Genomic DNA, 22812 nt, shown 5'->3' with positions numbered 1-22812 from the left:
GTAAATGCAACAATAAAAAAATAAAAAGAAAATAGGTCCCAGAACTTGTTGCCTTAGTGTTATTAAAGGGAGGGGGCTGTATTTAAGTCCCAGCACTTGTTAACATGCTCCAATGACTGAACGCAGTGTGGGCTGCCGCTTCTAGTGATCTTAATTTCTCCATCACTTTCTCGTCTCAGCATTAAATGGGGAGGCATGCATATAAGGTTGCTAACCAGTAAACAAGGGAGATTCTTTATCCATCCTACAATATGCCATACAAGAATGGGGAAAAGGCACATGGTTGTAATCAAGGAAACCAGGTAAGGAAACATTCTGGTCTAATGTCCTTACCCTACCTCCCTGGAGTTTGTCTTCCCCCACATGGTCCTCCTGCAGATAGCTACCCCTAGGGTCAGAGTCTGGTAGCTTCTGCCTTTTCCTGGCCCCCTAGGGAAGCAGTCACGATATCGCTAGATTCGTCACACCCCACTTAGGTTTCAGCGCACTCTGGCTGTGTTGCCTGAAAAGAGACTTGTGATGGCTCCAAGCAATTGGTTGGGATTTAATTTTCTTTGAGGGCATCCCAGAGCTGCTTCCTCGGAACACCATTAAAAGCGCATTTGAAATCAAAGTAATATATAATTGAATTCTTGTCAGAAGGACATATTTCTGGATCAGTGCGAACAACATGAAGGACTGGTCAATAATACTAAGGACAGGCTGAAAGCCTGCATATAAATGACTAATTATCCATTTAGCCTGTAGCCAGTCCTCCAAGTGAAAGAGCAAGCATGGTGCACAGATTTTGAACTGAACACAACTTATCAATAAATAAATTAATGAAACAGATTTTTTCTTTACCAAGGATTCCCAGCCTGACGACGGGGAATATTCATGAGCATGTGAATCCATGCCAGACCCCATGCTGGAGAAAAGTTTTTTCATGAACTCCTTAACCAGGCGATGCGACCACAGCGACGATCGCCCCGGAGTTCTGGTGTAGCGGGAGATAGCCGCCAGATGGATCTTGGTAGAGGCGTGCGCCAGCCTCACCTTGGCCAGCCACAGCAATTACGGCAGCACTTGAGGGGCTGTAATCCGTAGGGTTCATCTTCTCTGCATGGCACCAGACAATGAACCTCTTCCATTTATGTCCGTAGCACTGAAGAGTCGAAGAACCCCTGGCCTTGGCAAGTACCTCCTTGCAGTCCACCGGGATCTCGTATCCTCCAAAGTCTAGTGCGGCAGGTGCCAGGCATGCAGGTTCAGCGACCCCGGGTTGTGGTGCAGAATCACGTCTCCTTCCCTGGCGAGAAGATCTGCGTCCGCCGGAAACTTGACTGGAGGGGACGCTGACATGTCCAGAAGGTCTGGGTACCATACCTGCCTCGGCTGCTACGAGGATCAACCTGCACCGGGACCGGCTGAGTTGACTGATGTCGTACGAGCAATGGCAACGGTGGGAACACAGAGAAATAAGCCATCTCAGGGGATCAGGGGAATGAACGCATCCCCCATGCTCCCGGGCTGGGGAAACCTGCTGGCGTACCTCCGGCACTTGGTGTTCGTCGCCGCCGCAAACAGATCGATCTGGGGATTGCCCCATCGTCGAAACAGTAGATCCACCTGATCCTGCCGAAGTTCCCACTCGTGGCAAGAGCGCAGCTCCCTGCTGAGTGAGTCGGCAACTGTGTTCTTCACTCCACCAGATGAAAGGGTACCAGGAACATCCTCTGGGCGACGGCCCAGTGGTCGCGCTTCCTTGGAGAGAGCTGGGGATTTGGTGCCCCCCCCGCTTCCGAATGTAGAACATCGTGGTGGTGTTGTCGGTGAAGACCCGCACCACCTTGCCCTTGAGGGACGGAAGGAATGACTTGAGGGCCCAAAACACAGCTCGGAGCTCTAGAACGTTGGTGTGTAACCTTCTCTCCACTGGGAGCTACAGGACTCTAGCATGGAGATTTTCGGTATGTCCGCCCCATCCCTCCACGGAGGCGTCCGTTGTCACCGTCTCCTGATGCTCTGGTGTTTGGAAGTCCGTGCCCGCTGCGAGATGTGCGCGGATACCCCACCACCGATTCGCTCAACGGAATGTCTCATTGAGGGCGATCTTGTCCTCGAAGCTTCCCGCCGCTTGCATCCAACGGGCGTCGAGGAACTCCTGCAGCGGCCACATCCGCAGCCTGCACAGCCAAACGAGGTAGATGCATGACGACAACATGCCAAGCAAGGACTTGATGGACCTCACCCTGGCAACCTTCATGGTCAACAGCCGTTGTACCTTTCCCAGGATGGACTTTACCCTGTCCTCCGACGGAGAAGCTAGACGCGCCACCGTGTTGAGTCTGGCTCCCAGGAACTGGGCGTCCTGTGATGGCTCCAAGCAGCACTTCGCATAGTTTATCGAGAACCCCAGTTCCAAGAGCAGGCGGACGGTCCTTGCTGTGTGTTCAACGGCGAGTTCCTTTGACTTCGCTCGGATGAGCAAATCGTCCAGATAGGGGTAGACGTGGATCCCCGGCAGACGCAGCCGCGCCGCCACCGGTGCCAGCCACTTGATGAAGACCCTTGGGCCGACTTCAAACCAAAAGGGAAGGGCCTTGAATTGGTAGTGCAGCCCTTGGACCACCAAGTGTAGAAACCTTTGATGCCCCTTGAGAATAGGGATGTGGAAATGGGCATCCTCCATATCCAGCGACGACAGGAAGTCGCCCTACTCCAGCTTCCCAGCATGTGCTGAAGGGTGACCATCCAGAACTTCAGGGATTTTATGTATTTGTTGAGGCGGCGAAGATCTAGAATGGGCCGCCAACCGCCGGTCTTCTTTCGGACGAGGAAGTACCGTGAGTATACGACTGAGCCCCGGAGCCTCTTTGGGATGAATTCTATTGTGCCCTTTTTCAGCATTGCTCGTAACTCCAGCAGCAGTTGCAGAATGTGGTTTTCTTTCCTGGCCACAGGTGGAAAACGGGGACACTTCCTTTGGAACTCCAGAGTGTGTCCATGGCCCAGGGCATCCAGCACCCAACGGTCAGTGCAGATGGACTTCCACGCGCCGACAAAGTCTGCCAGCCGGCGTTCCACCAGGGTGCTCCGGTGGGGGCCTGATGTCACGGCCGGTTCAGTCCTGCTTCGCCGATGCCTTACCACCTTGGGCCCCTTGGCGACGACAACAATGTCCTCCGGCCTTGCTGCGGCCTCTGTAGGCTTCCTGGCACGAAGAATGGGTCGCTTGACGGTATGAAGAAGAGCTGCCACTTAATCCTTTGGAGGCACCCTGTGACTTGCCTCCAGAGGACCGAAAGAACAGCCGTCATTGATGGAGCGTGCCCAAGGCACGGGCCGTCTCAGTGTCTGCCTTGATGGCCTGCAGTGACTCGTCCTGCGACACTGCCTTGCCGAACAGGTTGTCCCCGTCGAAGGGCATGTCCAGTAGCCTTGCCTGTACATCTTGACGGAAAATCGGTGGCCCTGAGCCAACCACGCTGGCGAAGGCAAACGCCATTGGCCATCTGGCGGAAACCGGTGTCAGCGATGTCCGTGGCCACCGTGATGGCGTGGTCCGAAGCCACCTCGCCTTCTTGCAAGATTTCAAGGGCCTCCGCCCTCTTGTCGTCTGGGAGGAAGTCCAGGAGGGGGGACCATTTTAAACCACAGCTCCCTATCATATCGGGCTATGATAGCGAGAGCGTTGGCCGCCTTAATGGTCGCCGCCGCCGACGAGATGACCCGACGTCCCTTGGCGTACAGCTTCTTCCCCTTGCCGTCCGGCAGGGAAATGAAAGTCGATGCCATTGCACCTGCCAATTTCTTCTTGGCCGCCGCAGAGACCACCAAGTCCGGGGACAGCTGTGCTCTGAGGCACATAGGCGCAGAGTCCGGAACCCGGTACTTCTTCTCGTACCGGTCTCTTCGCCGGGGCCGAGGTTGGGTTCTTCAGGAGGGACAGCCCTTCGTCCCAGATGTCTTCCAACAATGGGACCGACAGCATGGTCTTCCTCTTGGCCTCTCGTCGCCGATAAAGGAATCCCTCCTTCTTCTGCTCTTTGGGGTATAGCTGAAAAAGCTCCGATACCCTAGTGAACATGGCGTGAATCAAGCCAATTTCCTCGGGAGGTGAAGCCCAGGGTGGAGGCGACAGGATATCTGTACCGTCGTCGCTGCTGTCGTCTGTCCCCTTCGTCTCCGTCTCGTCCCTCGGCGAAGGGGAAGGAGGTGAAGGATGGCAGGGCAGGGGTGGGTGGACTCGCCTCCTCTTGGATGGAGGGCTCCCTGACGGTCCAGGCGCCGCTGGATCTCCCACCGGAGGCAAGGGCATCCTTCTCCTTATTTCTGAGCACAGGGTGTGCAGGGCTAGTAAGATGTCCTCCGACCTTTCCGTAGGTGGTGGCAGAGAATGCGACGGGAGCGTCAGTAGCGGCATGGTGTACTCCGGTTCCTCGTCGACCTCTGTTCCTCATCGGCTTCCTCGTCGCTCTCCACGTCTGCCTCGTCGGGGTCCTTCCCGTAGGACCTGACCTCAACAAACCTTTTGTCAAGAATTGCCTTGAGGCCTGAAAGCTCGTCCTCGGAGGAGATATCTGAGTCCGGTAGGACTATCGTGCCACCCCCTTCTCGACCCGGGGCTTCACGGGGGTCTTATCAATGGGCAGGAAATAAGATTCCCTCCGGGTGGCCAGGGAAACTCTTGGCTTGGGGGCCGTCTCCACTGGGGCCGCCTCTGCAGTTTTCGCCAGGGAAGCTACCACTCCCTCAATCGAAGCCTTAGCCTGGTGAATCTGGGCCTTCACGACCATAGGCGCGTCTGAGGCCTTCACCCTGGGGGGAGGGTCAACGCCTCGCTCCCCCTTGGCTTTCTGCATCGGAGCCGACCGGGTCTTCTCCAGAAGCCTACCCGGGTTGTCTGACTTCCTTTTCGTCAAGCCGGAGCATTGGCTCGTGGTTGACGGCATCAGCGATGCTGCGCCCGGCCTAGCAGCCGCAGAGCCCGTACCAACGGCGCTCCTGGCGCCCGTGGACACGCAGTGCTTTGACTTATGTTGCGCCCTCGTCACCAGAGCGCCCTCAAAGGTCTTAGAAGACTGCTCAGATTTGATCTTGGGAGAAGTACGTTGCCGGGGCTCACCTGCCACCAGGCTCTTCGTCTCCAGCCAGTCAGCGAGTCGCTTGTGATGGTCCTTCATGGTACGAGAGGACATGTCCTTGCAGAACGCACAGGCCTCCTCCACGTGCAATTTGTCTGAGTGCAGGCAGTAGAGGCACCGGGAGTGCCCATCCTCCTTGAAGACCTTCTGTAGTCCACATCCTGGGCAGATCCTAAACAGAGGCATCGAGTCTCCTTTGTCTTCGGCCATGTCCACAAAGCGTAGGCCTCAAAGAACTTCTGGAATCCTCCAAATTTGACCGAAAAAATAAGAGTAAACCCTTTTTTATAAAAATGCAAAATGCAGTAAGAGCTCGAGAGCTAAGCACGAGGACTCCCAACACTTGAAAGGGCAGTAAAAATCTGAAGATGGCTGCCAGAGGAGGGGCTTAGGTAGAGGGCAGTCATTGGCTGCGGGCAGTACGACCCAGAGACCAGTGATTGGTTATTAGGAGATAGACAGTTCAGAGATGAAACTGATTTTTTCTTTTACCGAGGATTTCCACCCTGACGACGGGGAATATTCATGAGCATGTGAATCCATGCCAGACCCAATGCTGGAGAAAACATGATTAGGAGGGCTGGTCCCCTTTGAAGTATTCAGATCTAGTCAGTCTATTGAATCCAAGCCGATGTCCGATTCATTATTTTAAGGATTGTTAGTGTTAGACTATGTTGGTCGCCACATTCATGTGTGGGGGTACCTGGCATGCTAAATTGTTTGTGCTGTGCACAGGGGTGCCGTTTTGTCCTGTGTGCATCTTAGGAACAGAGTATGGAGTTGAGGGGTGGGAACTTAATTCAATATTACAGCTTGAGGGTGGCAATGATATAAAATCAACATTTAGGAGACCTTGGGCCAGGCTTGATTCCCCGAGTTCTATGCAGATGTAATCTGTATCAGAAAAATCCAGGGAAGGTGTTCATGTGCATCGCAACATATCTTCACGAATTACAGACATACATCGCCTAACTGATCTAAATTCAGTGAATTGTGACGAAGCCCGGGATGCCGTCACTGTTTCCGTAGAGGGAGCCCCATCTCATGAGGCAAGGCCGCCACCCGATAGTGCCCCTGATGGTGGTACTCAGCGGATGGATCTCATGGGAGGGAAACCTGCTGTGGGACCAGTGACGACTATTATGGGAGAAAGTGGCATCTGCCCAACACATACACCACTCCTTCACCCCCACTCTCTTCATCCCTACCCTCCTATTCCATGCACTTCCAAAAGACTCATGAAGTAGAAAGAACTGAGACAAAGAAGAATAGGGAGGAGTTGAAAGATACTCTGCTAACAACCACTGAGACGAGGAAGAGGTGCAGAGTAATGACTACTCTGCGGAACCAATACGAGCGGTCTAGACAAAAAGGACCCAATGGGCACATCATGTTAATAAAGAAAGAAGGGAGGACCGCTAGGAGAGAGATTCTCTGAGGAGGATTGAAGTGCCAGGAAGAGGTCCGTCTTGGCGTAGGGAGAAGATTGCTGACCGGCACGTAGTGGCAGCTGCTCCGTGAGGACCCAAAACAGTCTGCAATCGGAAGGTGGGAGAGAAGGGTGGAGAACCAGAGGCCAGGCGAAGGAGAACCCTGCACTACTTCCTAACTGCAGAGCCGCCACAAAGGGAGTCAAGCCAGAGAGAGAGAGAGGGCGGAAACCTGAAAGGAACTACTGAAGCAGTCCGTAAGCAGAGCCACACTTCCATACTGTAGAGCTGCCGCAAAGGAAGTTGAGCCAGAGAGAGAGAGAGAGGACACACAAATGGAACTGCTGGAGCAGTCCGGATACAGGACCATAGAAAGAAGAGAGCCTCCGGCTACCCTGCTCATACTGCTGCAGAGCCACTGCTGAGAGCAAGGAGCCCAGGAGAGAGAGAGAGACCTTGGCAGACCGAGCGGAGTGACTGGAAGTCTCTGTGGGTCACGAGGAGATCCAATGTTCAACATGAAGATACTGGCATGCTGGTGAAGGTCAGAAAGGCAGAGAGAGTCTGAAGGATAGGGTCTGGGGCCCATATAAAAAAATGTAAAATCCAATAACACCTGACAGAACATCGAAACAGGTATGCACGAATGAAAAAGGTCAGTCCTTTATTGGGACAGCAGTGCCTGGCAGGAGAGGGAACCAGGTCTGCACGCAAGGGTCTGGGACCCCCAACAAATAGGAGAAGTATGCAAACAACGTTTCCTTGTCGCAGTACCTGATAGAGAGAAGGGAACCAGGTCTGCCAACCAGGAGAAACCAAAAAAGTGATGGGTGGAAGGTTTTGAATTAATCTGAACCACTGGCACTGCTCTGGGCAACCTCCTACACCACCGTTTTTTTATCCCATCTGCACCATTGCAAAAGGGGTCCAGCCATATATAAATCAGTCCTGCCCGAACTGCTAGGCCAGGTCCCCTCTGCACGGAAAAAAAGCTACTTCAGGCACCCAATATAGTTTGGAGGAGCATCCAAACCACTTCTCTTCGTCTCAGCACCTGGCAGCAGGAGTAACCAGGTCTGCCAACCAGGGTCTTGGACATATATATATATATATGGGATACATTACTCACCGTAATCGTATTTCTGATGCTTGTATCTGCTTAGAGTCACATGCTGTGCATAGGCCGACATCTAGTGGAAGCTGCAGAGTATTACAGTTTGTTTTTCGAAACTCGAAAATGGGCGTCAACACAGGGCGTGCCAGTAATACTATCCCTAGTGTGACGTCCACTGTACCCAAGATCCCTCACGCATCTAGGATCCTCAGATTGTATTTTTTCTGACATGAGGTAGCATGAGGAGTAGCGTGAGTACAGATAATCCAAGCAGATAGAAAGAAAGGTAAGACTACAAGCAATCATGCGCCTTCTCTCGGAGGGGAGGAAGGGTGGGTCGCATGTGAATCTAAGCACATACAAGCATCAGAAATACGATTACGGTGAGTAATGTATCCCTTCTGAGGCTTGTGGAATCTGCTTAGATCACATGCTGTGCATAGATTAGCGAGCAGTACCAGAAGAAGGAGGTGGGATGTGAGAAGGGTCATGAGCAAATAAATGCCTTAGAACCGCTTGTCCCACTTGTGTATCTGTCTTGGAATGGGTGTCAATGCAGTAATGCTGAGTAAAAGTGTGAATAGAGCTCCAAGTAGCTGCTTTGCAAATGGTGTCGAGGGGAACATTTGCAATGAAAGCCAGAGTGGCCCCAATGCCTCTAGTAGAGTGGGCCCTTGGCGTAAAAGGCAGAGTCTTTTCAGAGAGTGAGTAACACAGCTGGATACAGTTAATAATCCACTTCGAGATGGCACCTTTAGAGACGCGATCCCCCTCTCTGCCTGTAGCTATGGAGACAAACAGTTGATCTGTTTTCCTTAGCGGTCTTGTTTTATTTACATAGTAGAGGACCGCCCTACGCACATCTAGGGTGTGTATTTTCACCTCAGCCGAGCTTTGCGGGTTCTGGAAGAAAGCCGGAAGCTCGATGGACTGGTTTACACGGAATTTAGATATAAATTTAGGTGAGAACCTAGGGTGTGTGCGTAAAACCAGTTTGTCTTTATGGATAGTAAAGAAAGGATCCTGCATTTCACTGACCCTTCTTATAGAAGTAATAGCTACTAAGAAGGCCGTTTTATAAGTCAGGTGTTTGAGACTGCTTTTATGCATGGGTTCGAAAGGGGGGCCCCATGAGCTTGGCTAGCACCACATTAAGGTCCCACCCTGGCGGTGGGTTTGAAATAGGAGGGTGAAGTCTCTTTACTCCTTCCATGAAGGCTTTAACTACTGGTACTTTCCACCACGACACCTTGCTATGGGAAGTGGTGTAAGCCGAGAGAGCTGCCAGGTGTACTTTCAGTGAGTTAAAAACCAATCCTGCATCTAGCAGGTGGAGCATGTATGTAACAATAGTGGGAGGAGTGCAATCAACTGGGTTGATTTGTCTACTCTGGCACCAGATAACAAACCTCTTCCACTTGTCAAAGTAACAGTGCCTTGTGTTTGGCTTCCTAGATTCCTTTAGGATGTCCATACGCCTCTGTGGCAATTTGAGGTGTCCAAACTCTATGACCTCAGGAGCCATGCTGCCAGGTTCATTGAGTTGGGTTGCTGGTGCACTGTTTGACCTTGGTGCTGGGACAGTAGGTTGTACCAGGCTGGAAGTTTGATGGGGCTCGCACACCGCCATCCTGCGTAGGTGTGGGAGCCACGGTTGTCTTGCCCACATGGGAGCAACTAGGACGAGCGTCATCGATTCCCTGTTCATCTTGTTCACCACTTTCCTGATGAGAGCAGTTGGTGGAAAAGCGTACGCAAACATCCCTGACCAGTTCATCCACAGGGCGTTCCCCTGGGAGTCTGGTTGGGGGAACCTGGATGTAAATCCTGGGCATTGTTTGTTTTCGCTTGTGGCGAATAAGTCTATAGTGGGGAAACCCCACTGAGAGAAGAGATCTTCTACGACCTCTCTGTGAAGAACCCATTCGTGTTCCTCTGGGAGGGAGTCTCTGCTCAGAGCATCCGCTAGGGAATTGAGCTCCCCTGGAACATGTTGTGATGACAGGAAGATGTTCCGTCTGAGTGCCCATATCCAGATTTTCTGGGCAATCTTGGACAGATTTGGCGAGTGAGTCCCTCCTTGCTTGTTCAGGTAGAACATGGCTGTAGTGCTGTCCGTCCGGATTTGCACTGACAGGTTTAGTAGATGGGGCTTGAACGCCTGAAGCGCTCTGAATACTGCCAGAAGCTCTAGCAGGTTGGTGTGGTTCTTGGCCACTGAGTGAGACCAGAGGCCCTGAGCTGTGTGGTGGAGATGGTGAGCTCCCCACCCCGTCAGACATGCATCTGTAGTGACTACTGCCTGTACTTCGGGATCATAAAAGGGTTTCCCCTTTGCGAGATTCTCTCTTGTCCACCAGTGAAGGCTTTGTACCAGTGTTGGCGAAACGACCACTAGATCGTCCCACTGACCACTTGCCTGAGACCACTGTTTCGCCAACCATTCCTGCATGGGACGCATGCGCAGGCGCGCGTGGGGGACCAGGTAAATGCATGAAGCCATCATGGCCAGTAAACGCATTGCTTTGCGTACCGTTATTTGTTGACCGGACTGATAATACGGAATTTGCAGAAGTATATTCCGAATTCTTTCTTCTGAAGGAAAGGTCAACCCCTCCTGGGTATCCAGGATTGCTCCTAGGAATTGTTTTGAGGTGCTTGGCACCAGGCTTGACTTCTTCTCGTTGATTGAGAAGCCTAATTCGTGGAGGAGGTCGATAGTCCTTTGAATGTTTGTCCTGCAAATTCCTGGGGTTTCCCCCGTTATGAGCCAGTCGTCCAGATAAGGGTACACTGGGATTGCCTCCCTGCGTAGGTGTGCAGCCGCCACCGCCAGTACCTTGGTGAATACCCTTGGTGCTGAAGCTATCCCGAAGGGCAGTACCTTGAATTGGTAGTGGCGACTGTCCACCTTGAAGCGCAAGTACTTTCTGTGCGCTGGGAACATGGAAATATGAAAATAAGCATCTTTCATATCCAAAGTAGCCATGTAATCCCCCTTTTTTAGGAGGGGGATTACCTCTTGTAGCGTGGTCATACGAAATTTTTGGGCTTGACATACTTGTTGGCAGGCCGTAAGTCCAATACTGGGCGCATTGTCAAGTCTTTCTTTGGCACAAGGAAGTAAGTTGAATAAATACCCCTGTTTACCTGGTGTCCCGGGACGAGTTCTATCGCGTCCTTTTGTAGAAGAATGGCGATCTCCTCGAGGAGAATCTTCTGATGTTCTAAGGAGTGTACTCTTTGTCGTGGAGGATGGTTCCGGGGACGCTGCAGTAGCTCTATACAATATCCCGTGGATACTGTTGACAGCACCCATCTGTCTGATGTGATCCCTTCCCAAGCCTGGGTGAAGTTTGAAATGCGTCCCCCTACTGGGGTTGCCTGAGAAGGGACCCTGAACTGAGCGTCACTGCTTTGGTGGAGGCGTGCCACCTCCCTTTCTGGGGCTGCCTCTGCCTTTACCACGACCTCTCCTATTACCTCTGCCGTAACCCTGGGTAGACTGTTGGTTGTTGTTTCACTGTGTACCCTGCCCCTGGGAATAGTTAGCTCCTCTCTGGGAATTTTGGCCGTGTGGGCGACGAAAATTACTATTCCCTCTCTGGTTAGGGGGTTTATTGGTTAACTGGCCAAGGGATTTGAGTGTCTCGTATTCGTCCTTGGCATTTTTCAGTGCGTCCTCGACCGCCTTACCAAACAACAGATCGGCTTCCACCGGTTTGTCTAACAATGATGCCTGAGTTTCTGCCTTAAACCCAGACTGCCGTAACCACGCATGTCTCTTGATAACAGTACCTTCTGCTATCAATCTGCCTGCGTTATCCGGGGCGTCGAAGGTTGCTTTCAAACTGCAACCAGACACGGCTCTACCCTCTGTGGAAATCCGAGCTAATTGGCCCTTTAACGGTTCAGGAGCAGAGGCTATGAGAGCCGCGACTTCTTCCCACTGATGGCAGTTGTAGCTGGCCAACAGGGTGGTGGAGTTAGCAATCCTTGCTTGATAGGCGGACGTTGAGGCTACCTACCTGCCAAAACCATATAGTTTTTTGCTCTCCTTGTCGGGAGGAGCTTCTGACGAAGACAAGGGTGTCCCAGCCCTCTTACGAGTGTTGGTAACAACTAGGGAGTCTGGCTTCAGATGCCCTCTTATATAGAGAAGGTCAGACTGAGCTGCCCTGAAAAGTTTTTCAACCCTGGGATTGACTGCTCTGGTGAGGTTTGGGTTCACCAGGGACGGGTCTATTCTCCGCTGGGATTTAAGGATAGGGATGGTCTGAGCAACCGGCCTCCTTTCTCCCACTAACTCTTCTGCGAAGTCCCTTTCCTCCTGTACACCGTGGGTGTCAATGTGGAAATGTTCTGCTGCGCGAGCGAGAACCTCATTTAGGAGGGGCTAATTATCGACCGGGGAGTCGGTAACCGGGGCTTCGTTCTCTATCGGGGAATCTACTCTGTATGTTTCCGGGTTATCCTCTTCTTCTTCCTGTTCCTCATCATCCCCATAGTAGCCCGTCCCGGTTTGCTCTTCTATCATACCAAATACTTGGTCTCCACAAAAGGAAGCCTCTTCTTGATACCGTGAGTATGGTGTTGCGTAAGGTTGTACCTCGGAGGGTTCAGACCTCATCGGGGTTTCAAACCGGGCCTTTTTACTCGGGGGGATAGGATCAGTAGAGCCTGAGGGTGTGGCCCCTTGTGGATCATACGAGAGGAAATGTTCTGGATTTTTATCATAAAAATCAGCCAAAGAAGACATTCTTGACATGGCCCTATCTATGTCTTCACTGGACCATTTTTTGGAACTGGGAATGACTCTCTCAGCAAGTCTATGGGATTTATCTTGAGTAGCTTTGCTGGTTGTGGACCTATCAGCAGACCTGGGCTTGTCTGTCTGTTTAGGGGGGGTGGAGTGTTTCACAGGTGTGGAAGAATGTACAGGTAGTTTCTTCTGCTGTTTCCCCCCCTCCCCGTGCGTCGAAAAATGTTTTCCCTGTCCCTTAGTGGCTCCGGAGTTTTTCGACACCTGGCGTCGAGGATCGGGAGAGGTGTCCCTGTCCTTCGAGCGTGGGACCTCGCTGGCTTTAATTGCGGGCTCCGGCTCTTGGAGCGCGGCCTGGGGGTGGAAGTCGTCTTCATCTTCCGACGATCGAACTTCTGTTAGCCTAGGGAGCGAGGCACTCTTGGCAAGAGTGGATGATTGCCTGGAGTCATGCGGCGATCTTGATCGAGAGCGCCCAGAGGACACCGAATCGGACCGTTCTGTCTGTGCCTCTTTCCGAGAACTCGACATTGTCGAGTTTCGGTTGGACTTAGTGTGTTTAGTGTGTGTAGTATGTGAAGCGCTTGCGTCGCCGGGGGTCTTCCCCATAGCCGCCCTGCCGGACGACCTTCCGAGGTCGGGGACCTGCGCTCGGCTGTCTTTCGCCGCCGTAATGCCCTCGCCGTCCGAAAGTACGGCGTCGCTGCCATCGCTGAAGGCGCCCTCCGCTGCCATGGCCGCCTGCCTGGCGTGGTGGGCCCAACGCTTCGCCGAACGGTCCTTAAGTGACTTAGGTTTAAACCTACTACACGCTCTGCAGTTCGCTTCGGGGTGGTCTCTCGGCAAGCAGAGATTGCACGTGGCGTGCCTGTCGACCCAAGGGTATTTGCGGTTGCACTTGGGGCAGAATTGAAAAGGGGTACCCTCCATACGCACCTTGAGGCAGCGGGCTCTTAAGTGTAGGAAATGTATAAGGTGTACCTATATACCCAGAGTGTAGAGTATGTACCACCCCCCACTCTCCCTACTTGCAGGGCCGAGGCCAGCGGCCTTCCGAGGCCCGGGCCGAGGCCAGCGGCCTTCCGAGGCCCAAATCCGTCGTGCAGCAGCCGACGGTCGATTTCTTCTCCAGCCGGCGTCGAGTGTCGAAGTTCGACGTTGGGGTGGGGAAGGATGTCAATAGATTAATAATTTCAAATTTTAGCAAAAGTATGGCTAAGGCCAGGGGACTCCGCAAGATGCTTCCGACCAGTATGGCGGAAAAAAACAATCTGAGGATCCTAGACGCGTGAGGGATCTTGGGTACAGTGGACGTCACACTAGGGACAGTATTACTGGCACGCCCTGTGTCGACGCCCATTTTCGAGTTTCGAAAAACAAACTGTAATACTCCGCAGCTTCCACTAGATGTCGGCCTATGCACAGCATGTGATCTAAGCAGGTTCCACAAGCCTCAGAAATATATATATATATATATATATATATATATATATATATATATATATATATATATATATATATATATATATATATATATATATATATATATAGATAGAGGATACATTACTCACCATAATCGTATTTCTGATGCTTGTATCTGCTTAGATTCACTTGCTGTGCATAGGCTGACATCTAGTGGAAGCTGCAGAATATTACAGTTTGTTTTTCGAAACTCAAAAATGGGCGTCGACACAGGGCGTGCCAGTAATACTATCCCTAGTGTGACGTCGACTGTACCCATGATCCCTCACGCGTGTAGGACCCTCAGATTGTATTTTTTCTGACATGAGGTAGCATGAGGAGAAGCGCGAGTACAGATAATCCAAGCAGATAGAAAGAAAGGTAAGACTACAAGCATCCATGCGCCTTCTCTCAGAGGGGAGGAAGGGTGGGTCGCATGTGAATCTAAGCAGATACAAGCATCAGAAATACAATTATGGTGAGTAATGTATCCCTTCTGAGGCTTGTGGAATCTGCTTAGATCACATGCTGTGCATAGATTAGCAAGCAGTACCTGAAGAAGGAGGTGGGATGTAAGAAGGCTCATGAGCAAATAAATGTCTTAGAACCGCTTGTCCCACTTGTGTATCTGTCTTGGAATGGGTGTCAATGCAGTAGTGCTGAGTAAAAGTGTGAATAGAGCTCCAAGTAGCTGCTTTGCAAATGGTGTCAAGGGGGACATTTGCAATGAAAGCCAGAGTGGCCCCAATGCCTCTTGTAGAGTGGGCTCTCAGCGTGAAAGGCAGAGTCTTTTCAGAAAGTGAGTAACACAGTTGGATACAGTTAACAATCCACTTAGAGATGGCACCTTTAGAGACGCGATCCCCCTCTCTGCCTGTGGCTAGGGAGACAAACAGCTGATCTGTTTTCCTTAGCGGTCTGGTCTTGTTTACATAGTAGAGGACCGCCCTACGCACATCTAGTGTGTGTAGTTTCACCTCAGCCGAGCTTTTGGGGACTTGGAAGAAAGCCGGAAGCTCGATGGACTGGTTTACATGGAATTTAGAAATAAACTTAGGTGAGAACCTAGGGTGTGTACGTAAAACCAGTTTATCTTTATTGACAGTAAAGAAGGGCTCTTGCACTGACAGAGCCTGAATTTCACTGACCCTTCTTATAGAGGTAATAGCTACTAAGAAGGCAGTTTTATAAGTCAGGTGTTTGAGACTGCTCTTATGTATGGGCTCGAATGGGGGGCGCGTGAGCTTAGAAGCACCACATTAAGGTCCCATCCTGGAGGTGGGTTAGAAATAGGAGGGTGAAGTCTCTTTACTCCTTCCGTGAAGGCCTTAACTACTGGTACTTTCCACCACAACACCTTGTTATGGGAAGTGGTGTATGCTGACAGGGCTGCCAGGTGTACCTTCAGTGAGTTAAAGACCAGTCCCGCATCCAGCAGGTGGAGCATGTAAGTAACAATAGTGGAAGGAGTGTAATCAACTGGGTTGACTTGCTTACTCTGGCACCAGATTACAAATATCTTCCATTTGTCAAAGTAGCAGTGCTTCATGTTGGGCTTCCTAGCCTCTTTTAGGATGTCCATACACCTCTGTGGTAAATTGAGATGTCCAAACTCTATGACCTCAGGAGCCATGCTGCCAGGTTCATTGAGTTGGGTTGAGGGTGCACTGTTTGACCTTGGTGCTGGGACAATAGGTTGTACCAGCTCGGAAGTCTGATGGGTTCGCACACCGCCAGTCTGCGTAAGTGTGGGAACCACGGTTGTCTCGCCCACATGGGAGCAACCAGGACGAGCGTCATCGATTCTCTGTTCATCTTGTTGACCACCTTCCCGATTAGAGGAGTTGGTGAAAAGCGTACGCAAACATCCCTGACCAGTTCATCCACAGGGCGTTCCCCTGGGAGTCTGGGTGGGGGAACCTGGATGCGAATCCTGGGCATTGTCTATTTTCGCTTGTGGCGAATAGGTCTATAGTGGGGAAACCCCACTGAGAGAAGATATCTTCTACGACTTCTCTGTGTTCCTCTGGGAGGGGGTCTCTGCTCAGAGCATCCGCTAGGGAATTGAGATCCCCTGGAACATGTTGCGATGACAGGAAGATGTTCCGTCTGAGTGCCCATATCCAGATTTTCTGGGCAAGCTTGGACAGATTTGGCGAGCGAGTCCCTCCTTGTTTGTTCAGGTAGAACATGGCTGTAGTGCTGTCCGTCCGGATTTGCACTGACAGGTTTAAAAAGGTAGGGTTTGAAAGCTTGAAGCGCTCGGAATACTGCCAGAAGCTCTAGCAGGTTGATGTGATTCTTGGCCACTGCGTGAGACCAGAGACCCTGAGCTGTGTGGTGGAGATGGTGAGCTCCCCACCCCCTCAGGCATGTATCGGTTATGACTACCGCCTGTATCTCGGGATCGTAAAAGGGTTTCCCCTTGGACAGATTCTCTCTTGTCCACCAGTGAAGGCTTTGTACCAGTGTTGGTGAAACGACCACTAGATCGTCCCACTGACCACTTGCCTGAGACCACTGTTTCACCAACCATTCCTGCATGGGACGCATGCGCAGGCACGCGTGGGGGACCAGGTAAATACATGACACCATCATGCCCAGCAAACGCATTGCTTTGCGTACCGTTATCTGGCGACCAGACTGGTATTGCGGAATTTGCAGCAGTATATTCCGAATTCTTTCCTCTGAAGGAAAGGTCAACCCCTCTTGAGTGTCTAGGATAGCTCCTAAAAATTGTTTGGATGTGCTTGGCACTAGACTTGACTTTTCTCGTTTATTGAGAAGCCCAATTCGAAGAGGAGGTCGATAGTCCTTTGAATGTTCGTTCTGCAAATTACTGGGGTTTGCCCCGTGATGAGCCAGTCGTCCAGGTAAGGGTACACCGGGATTGCCTCCCTGCGTAGGTGTTCTGCCGCCACCGCCAGTACCTTGGTGAATACCCTTGGGGCCGAAGCTATACCGAAGGGCAGTACCTTGAACTGGTAGTGCCGACTGTCCACCTTGAAGCGCAAGTATTTTCTGTGCGCTGGGAACATGGAAATATGAAAATTGGCACCTTTCATGTCCAATGTTGCCATGTAATCCCCCTTTTTTAGGAGGGGGATTACCTCTTGGAGAGTTGTCATGCGAAACTTTTGGGGCTTGACATACTTGTTGGCAGGCCTTAAGTCCAATACTGGGCGCATTGTCAAATCTTTTTTGGCACAAGGAAGTAAGTTGAATAAATACCCTTGTTTACCTGGTGTCCCGGGATGAGTTCTATCGCCTCCTTTGCTAGCAGATTGACGATCTCTTCTAGAAGGATCTTCTGGTGTTCCAAAGAATGTATTTTTTGTCGTGGAGGATGGTCTCGGGGACGCTCTTGTAGTTCTATACAGTACCCCGCGGATACTGTTGACAGCACCCATCTGTCTGATGTGATCCCTTCCCAAGCTTGGGTGAAGTTGGAAATGCGTCCCCCTACTGGGGTTGCGTGAGAAGGGACCCTGAATGGAGCGTCACTGTTTCGGTGGAGGCGTGCCGCCTCCTTTATTGGGGCTGCCTCTACCTCTACCACGTCCTCTCTTATTACCCCTGCCGTAACCCTGGGTAGACTGCTGGTTATTATTGTTCCACTGTGTATGCTGCCCCTGGGAATAGTTAGAACCTCTCTGGGAATTTTGGCCGCGTGGGCGACGAAAATTGCCATTCCCTCTCTGATTCGGGGGTTTAGTGGTTAGCTGGCCTAGGGATTTGAGTGTTTCATACTCGTCCTTAGCATTCTTTAGTGCGTCCTCGACCGCCTTACCAAACAGATCCGGCTCCACCGGTTTGTCCAATAATGACGCTTGTGTTTCAGCCTTGAAACCAGACTGGCGTAGCCAAGCGTGTCTCTTAATAACAGTTCCTTCTGCTATTAATCTGCCGGCGTTATCCGCGGCATCAAAGGTTGCCTTTAAAATGCAACCGGCCACGGCTCTTCCCTCCGCTGAAACTCGTAATGTTCGGCTGCTTGAGACAGCCCTTCATTCAGGAGCGGCTGGTTGTCGACAGGGGAGTCGGTAACCGGGGCCTCTCTTTCTACTGGGGAGTCTACCCTGTAGGGGTCTTCCTCCTCCTCATCATCTTGATCCTCATCATCCCCATAGTAGCCTGTCCCAGTTTGTTCCTCCACCATGCCCAAATCTGGATCCTCACTAAAGGATGTCTCTCCCTGGTAATGAGAGTAGGGCTGGACGTAGAAGGGGTCTGAAGACCCTGTTGGTGTCTCAAAGTGGGACGTTGTACTTGGGAGGTATAGGATCCTTAGAGCCAGAGGGTGCTGACCCGTCGGGAGTATAAGCAAGAAAGTGCTCTGGGTTTTTTGCATAAAAAGCTGCCAAAGATGACATTCTTGACATTACCCTATCTATGTCAACACTGGTCCATTCTCTGGAACTGGGAATGACCCTTTCTGGGAGTTTTTCAAATTTATCCTGACTAGACTTGGTAGCCTGTGCAGGGGTTTTGGTGTTATCCGAGGACCTGGACTTGTCTTTCTGTTTTTGAGGAGTGGAGTGTTCTACGGGCTTGGAAGTGGGTAGAGACTGCTGCCTTTGCTGATTCCCTCCCTCCCCGTGACTGGAGGAGTGTTTCCTGTGTGTTTTAGGGCCCTCTGAGCTTTTCGACGCCTGGCGTCTAGGTTTGGGGGTCTTGACCCTATCCTTCGAGCGTGGAGGTAGGGGTTCGGGATCTGTAGTAATTCGGTCTGCGGGCGGCGACTCTTGGAGTGCGGCCTGAGGGTGGAAGTCAGCTTCGTCTTCCAACGATCGAGCTTCCGTGACCTTAGGGAGCGAGGCACTCTTGGCAATAGTGGATGTTTGCCTGGTGTCGTGCGGCGATCGAGAGCGCCCAGGGGACGTCGATTCGGACCGTTCTCTACGTGCCTCTTTCCGAGAACTCGACGTGCGCGTCGAGTCTCGGTTGGACTTTATGTGCTTTGTGAAAATGTCATGGGAAGCGCTCGTGTCGCCGGAGGTGTTCCCCATAGCCGGCCTGCCGGTCGACCTTCCGAGGTCGGGGACTTGCGTTCGGCTGTCTTTCGACGCCATAAAGCCCTCGCCGTCCGAAAGTACGGCGTTGCTGCCATCGCTGAAGGCGCACTCCGCTGCCATGGCCTCTTGACGCCTGGCGTGGTGGGCCCAACGCTTGATTGAACGGTCCTTAAGTGTTTTGGCTTAAACCTACTACAGGCTCTGCAATTTGCCTCGGGGTGATCCCTCGGCAGGCAGAGGTTGCAGGTGGCGTGCCTGTCGACCCAAGGGTATTTGCGATTGCACTTGGGGCAGAATTGGAAAGGGGTACCCTCCATAAGCACATTGTGGCAGCGGGCTGGTAAATGTAGGAATATATAGGTGTATCTATATATTACAAGAGTGTAGAGTATGACCACCCCCCACTCTCCCTACTTGCAGGGCCGAGGCCAGCGGCCCAGGCCCGGGCCGAGATGGAAGCCTCGATCCGGCGTCGAATGTAGAAATTCGGTATCTCGACGTTGGGGTGGAGAAAGGGGTAAAATTATCAATATTTTGCAAAATTATGTCTTAGGCCAGGGAACTCCGCAAAATGCTTCCGACCAGTATGGCGGAAAAAAACAATCTGAGGGTCCTAGACGCGTGAGGGATCATGGGTACAGGGGACGTCACACTAGGGATAGTATTACTGGCACGCCCTGTGTCGACACCCATTTTCGAGTTTCGAAAAAACAAACTGTAATACTCCGCAGCTTCCACTACATGTCGGCCTACGCAAAGCATGTGATCTAAGCAGATTCCACAAGCCTCAGAAATATATATATATCTCTTGGCAATCTTTCTGCTCCCACCTGCGAGGCTAAAAACCTTGTCATCTTTGACTCCACACTCTTCTTCTCTCCTCACATCTCTGACGTCTCTAAGAAGTCACACTACCAGCTGCACCTCCTCAGAGGTATTCTTTCTTTCCTCTCCTTCCCCCAGAAGCTTAATGTCTCCAGAGCTGAGGTTCTCTCTAGGCTGGACTACTGCAACAGCCTTTTTCTAAATCTGCCTGCTTTTACTCTCCAACTTCTGCAACTTATCCAGAACAGGACTGCAAGACTTGTCCTTGGACTCAAGCCCATGGATCGTATCTCTCCAGAACTGAAATCTCGGCACTGGCTCCCAGTGGCTGCAAGGATTAAGTTCAAAACCCTCTGCATTGTCCACAAGGCCGCCTGGGGCCTCAATACCTTCAACTCTCCCTTCCTAAATATCTTCCTTCTCGAGCTCTTCGCTCATCCATATCCAACTCCCTCAGGGTCATTCGCTTTCCCAAGCAACAAGTTAGTGGTAGATCTCTTTCTTCGGTTGGGGCCTCTCTCTGGAACAGCCTCCCTGAAACTTGAGGAGAACCACCTCCGGTTCCGGAAGCACCTCAAAACCTTCGTCTTTGCGTCTGCTTTCTCGCTCACCTGCTGAACTCCTGGCTGAAACTGCACTGGTTACCTGGCCACCCTCTGATCTCGGGGCCCAGGTCCCCTCCCCCATAAGTTGCACACCTGCACTGCCTCCCTGTCAACCCTGCACAGTTGGGGACTGTTTTCTGTATCCCTACAGTCCCCTACCGGCACTTGACACCTGATGTCTGCACTTTTATTTATTGCTGTTATTTATTATTTATTCTATTTTTTATGGTTGATCCCATGTACTGCACTGTCTCCTCACACTTCCCCTAACGCCCCGGCACTTTCCCCTTCCCCTGCACATTCTCAATGACACCTGGCCTAGTAAGACCGTTGTCTCTCTCTTCCCTCTGTTCCCACCCCCATGCCTCGTCATGCCATGGAACACTTGTGTTTAGGCGCGTTATAAATTCCATATCATATGGACCATGGTGAGACACATTTCCCCACCAGTTGAAACTGAACTTTGAGAACTTTCAAATCCAGAACTACCTTTTGTCCAGGGGAAGGGAACCATTTCTCTGGACCAGATTTAGTTTAGCATAGAGTGTGAGGGACAGATCTAGGATTCTGACATCTTTTCATTTTCTCATTTCTCATATTAATAAAAGTATTTAACAACCACCATGACCCCCCCTCTGTGTCAGTCTTACTTCTGCACCCTTACAGAATGTATTTATTTGTAAAACTCGTACCTGATTCAGCATACTTTGTTTGGAGCCTGGGTTCCTTGTGCATATAAATCAGCCTGTTATGTAGAAAATTAATGTTAGTCACCGTAGTGACTGGAGTACTCATAGTCCATTATCCTCCACCTTTGTGGGCGTCCCCCAACATGTGGACAATACAGTAACCTTTGGCAGCAAAAAATTGAGCTTCCCCTTTACAGTTAGTATAGAGCGTGGGGGTGTGGCCCCAGGTGTGGGAATGACCCCCCCCCCCCCACCCTCCCTGAGGACCCACCCTCCGGCACCTCAACTCAGTCCGGGCTCATATGGTGCGATCAGGATGAGGCTGCAGCCCACCAAAGTTCAGAATTTGCAGAGAGTCCACTGTAGCAACGGTGGGGGAGGAAACGCATAACACCTGCGGCTGTGCCACCAGATCTGGAAAACGTTGCCCATAGACCCCCTGACACCAGCCCACCCAGGAGGCAAAGCGGGGGCACTTGGAATTCCGAGGAGATGCGAACAAGTCCAGAACCCGGAAACCCCCATCTCTGGAGCAGGGGCAACAAGGAGTTGATGTGTAACTTCCACTCTTAGGTGTTGAAACCCAAGCGGCTCAGCTGGTCCGCTTCCGCATTGCTGTCCCCCGGGAGCTGGAATGCTGAAATCTGAATCCCTTCCGTAAGGGCCCATATCGCTACTGCCTTCATGCACATGAGAGGGGGAACGGTTTCCACATCGCTGTGGAGATGTCGGTCAAAACCAGAAACGCAGAGCCCCTGATGAGAGGGAGAAAAGTCTTGAGAGCTAGGCCCACTGCCCTGAGTTCGAGCCGACTGATATGCAGGAGGGCCTCCCCCCTGGAGTATGCACCATGAATGGAGTAGCCCCGCCAGCCCGGCAGCGAGAAAACCGTCGTCATCACCAGGGAGGGCTCTAGTTGGGAGAAGGGGGCTCCGACTGCCACATTGCAGTCCATCAGCCACCAGCGAATATGCGGGATGAGGAGCGGGGGCTTGGGATCCTGTCTGACCGTGACCTCGTTTCCTGGTCCCAATTGGCTGTCAGGTGAAGCTGGAGGCGCCTCATCTTGAGGCGGGGGTTCTGGATCGTTAGCACACGAGATGCCATCAATTCCAAAAGGTGCTGGAACCACCATGCAGAGGAGGTTGAGTTTGCCAGAAAGTGCCCTATGGCCCTGCAGAGGGAGAGGAGCCTCTCGGGCACTGGGAACACCCGCTGAGCAGCTGTGGACCAGCACACTCCAGGGCACACCAGATCCTGGGCGGGAGTCAGCTGCAACCTCTGCCGGCTGAGGGAAAAGCCAAGCTGGTGAAGAACGTCTGCCAGCTGTTGGCAGGATGGCATCGCCCCCCCCCCCATGAGAGCTGACCCTGAACAGTCTGTCGTCCAGATAAGGGTATAAGTGGTGGAACTCCAGGCGGTGGAGACCAGCCACTGTATTTTTCAGTTTTGTGACAACCTAGGGGCCGGTATTGAGGCCTAAGGGCAGCACCTTGTACTGGAAATGGTATGACAATCGTGAACCGCAGAAACTTCTGAAGCGGCTGGTAAATGGGGACATGAAGATATGCATTCCTTGGGGTCTAGCGAACACATCCACTCACCTGCGCACAAAGAGTCTGCTATGTGCGCAGGAGTAATCATCTTGAACCATTCGACCGGGCAGTAAAGACAGGTTGAGGAAAGACAGGTCCAGGACTACCCTCAGGCCAGCCTTGTTGTTCTTGGGTACTGCAAAAATCATGGAGTAGAAACCAGAGCTCCTGCCTGACTGAGGAACTGGTT

At 51.8% G+C, this 22812-nt stretch overlaps 1 protein-coding gene across 1 annotated transcript in view; it reads right to left on the bottom strand.

The window, feature by feature from the left end:
• HSD17B4 (hydroxysteroid 17-beta dehydrogenase 4) overlaps positions 1-22812 on the bottom strand; it is a 1724715-nt gene that overhangs the window by 521184 nt on the left and 1180719 nt on the right. The gene's annotated exons all lie outside the window — the stretch shown is intronic.

The sequence above is a fragment of the Ambystoma mexicanum genome, chromosome 6p, assembly GCF_040938575.1.
Source record: "Ambystoma mexicanum isolate Mex_15411 chromosome 6p, UKY_AmexF1_1, whole genome shotgun sequence".
NCBI classification, from domain to species: Eukaryota; Metazoa; Chordata; class Amphibia; order Caudata; family Ambystomatidae; genus Ambystoma; species Ambystoma mexicanum.
Note: the sequence above shows the minus strand (reverse complement) of the source record. Positions and strands in the feature narration are given on the sequence as shown.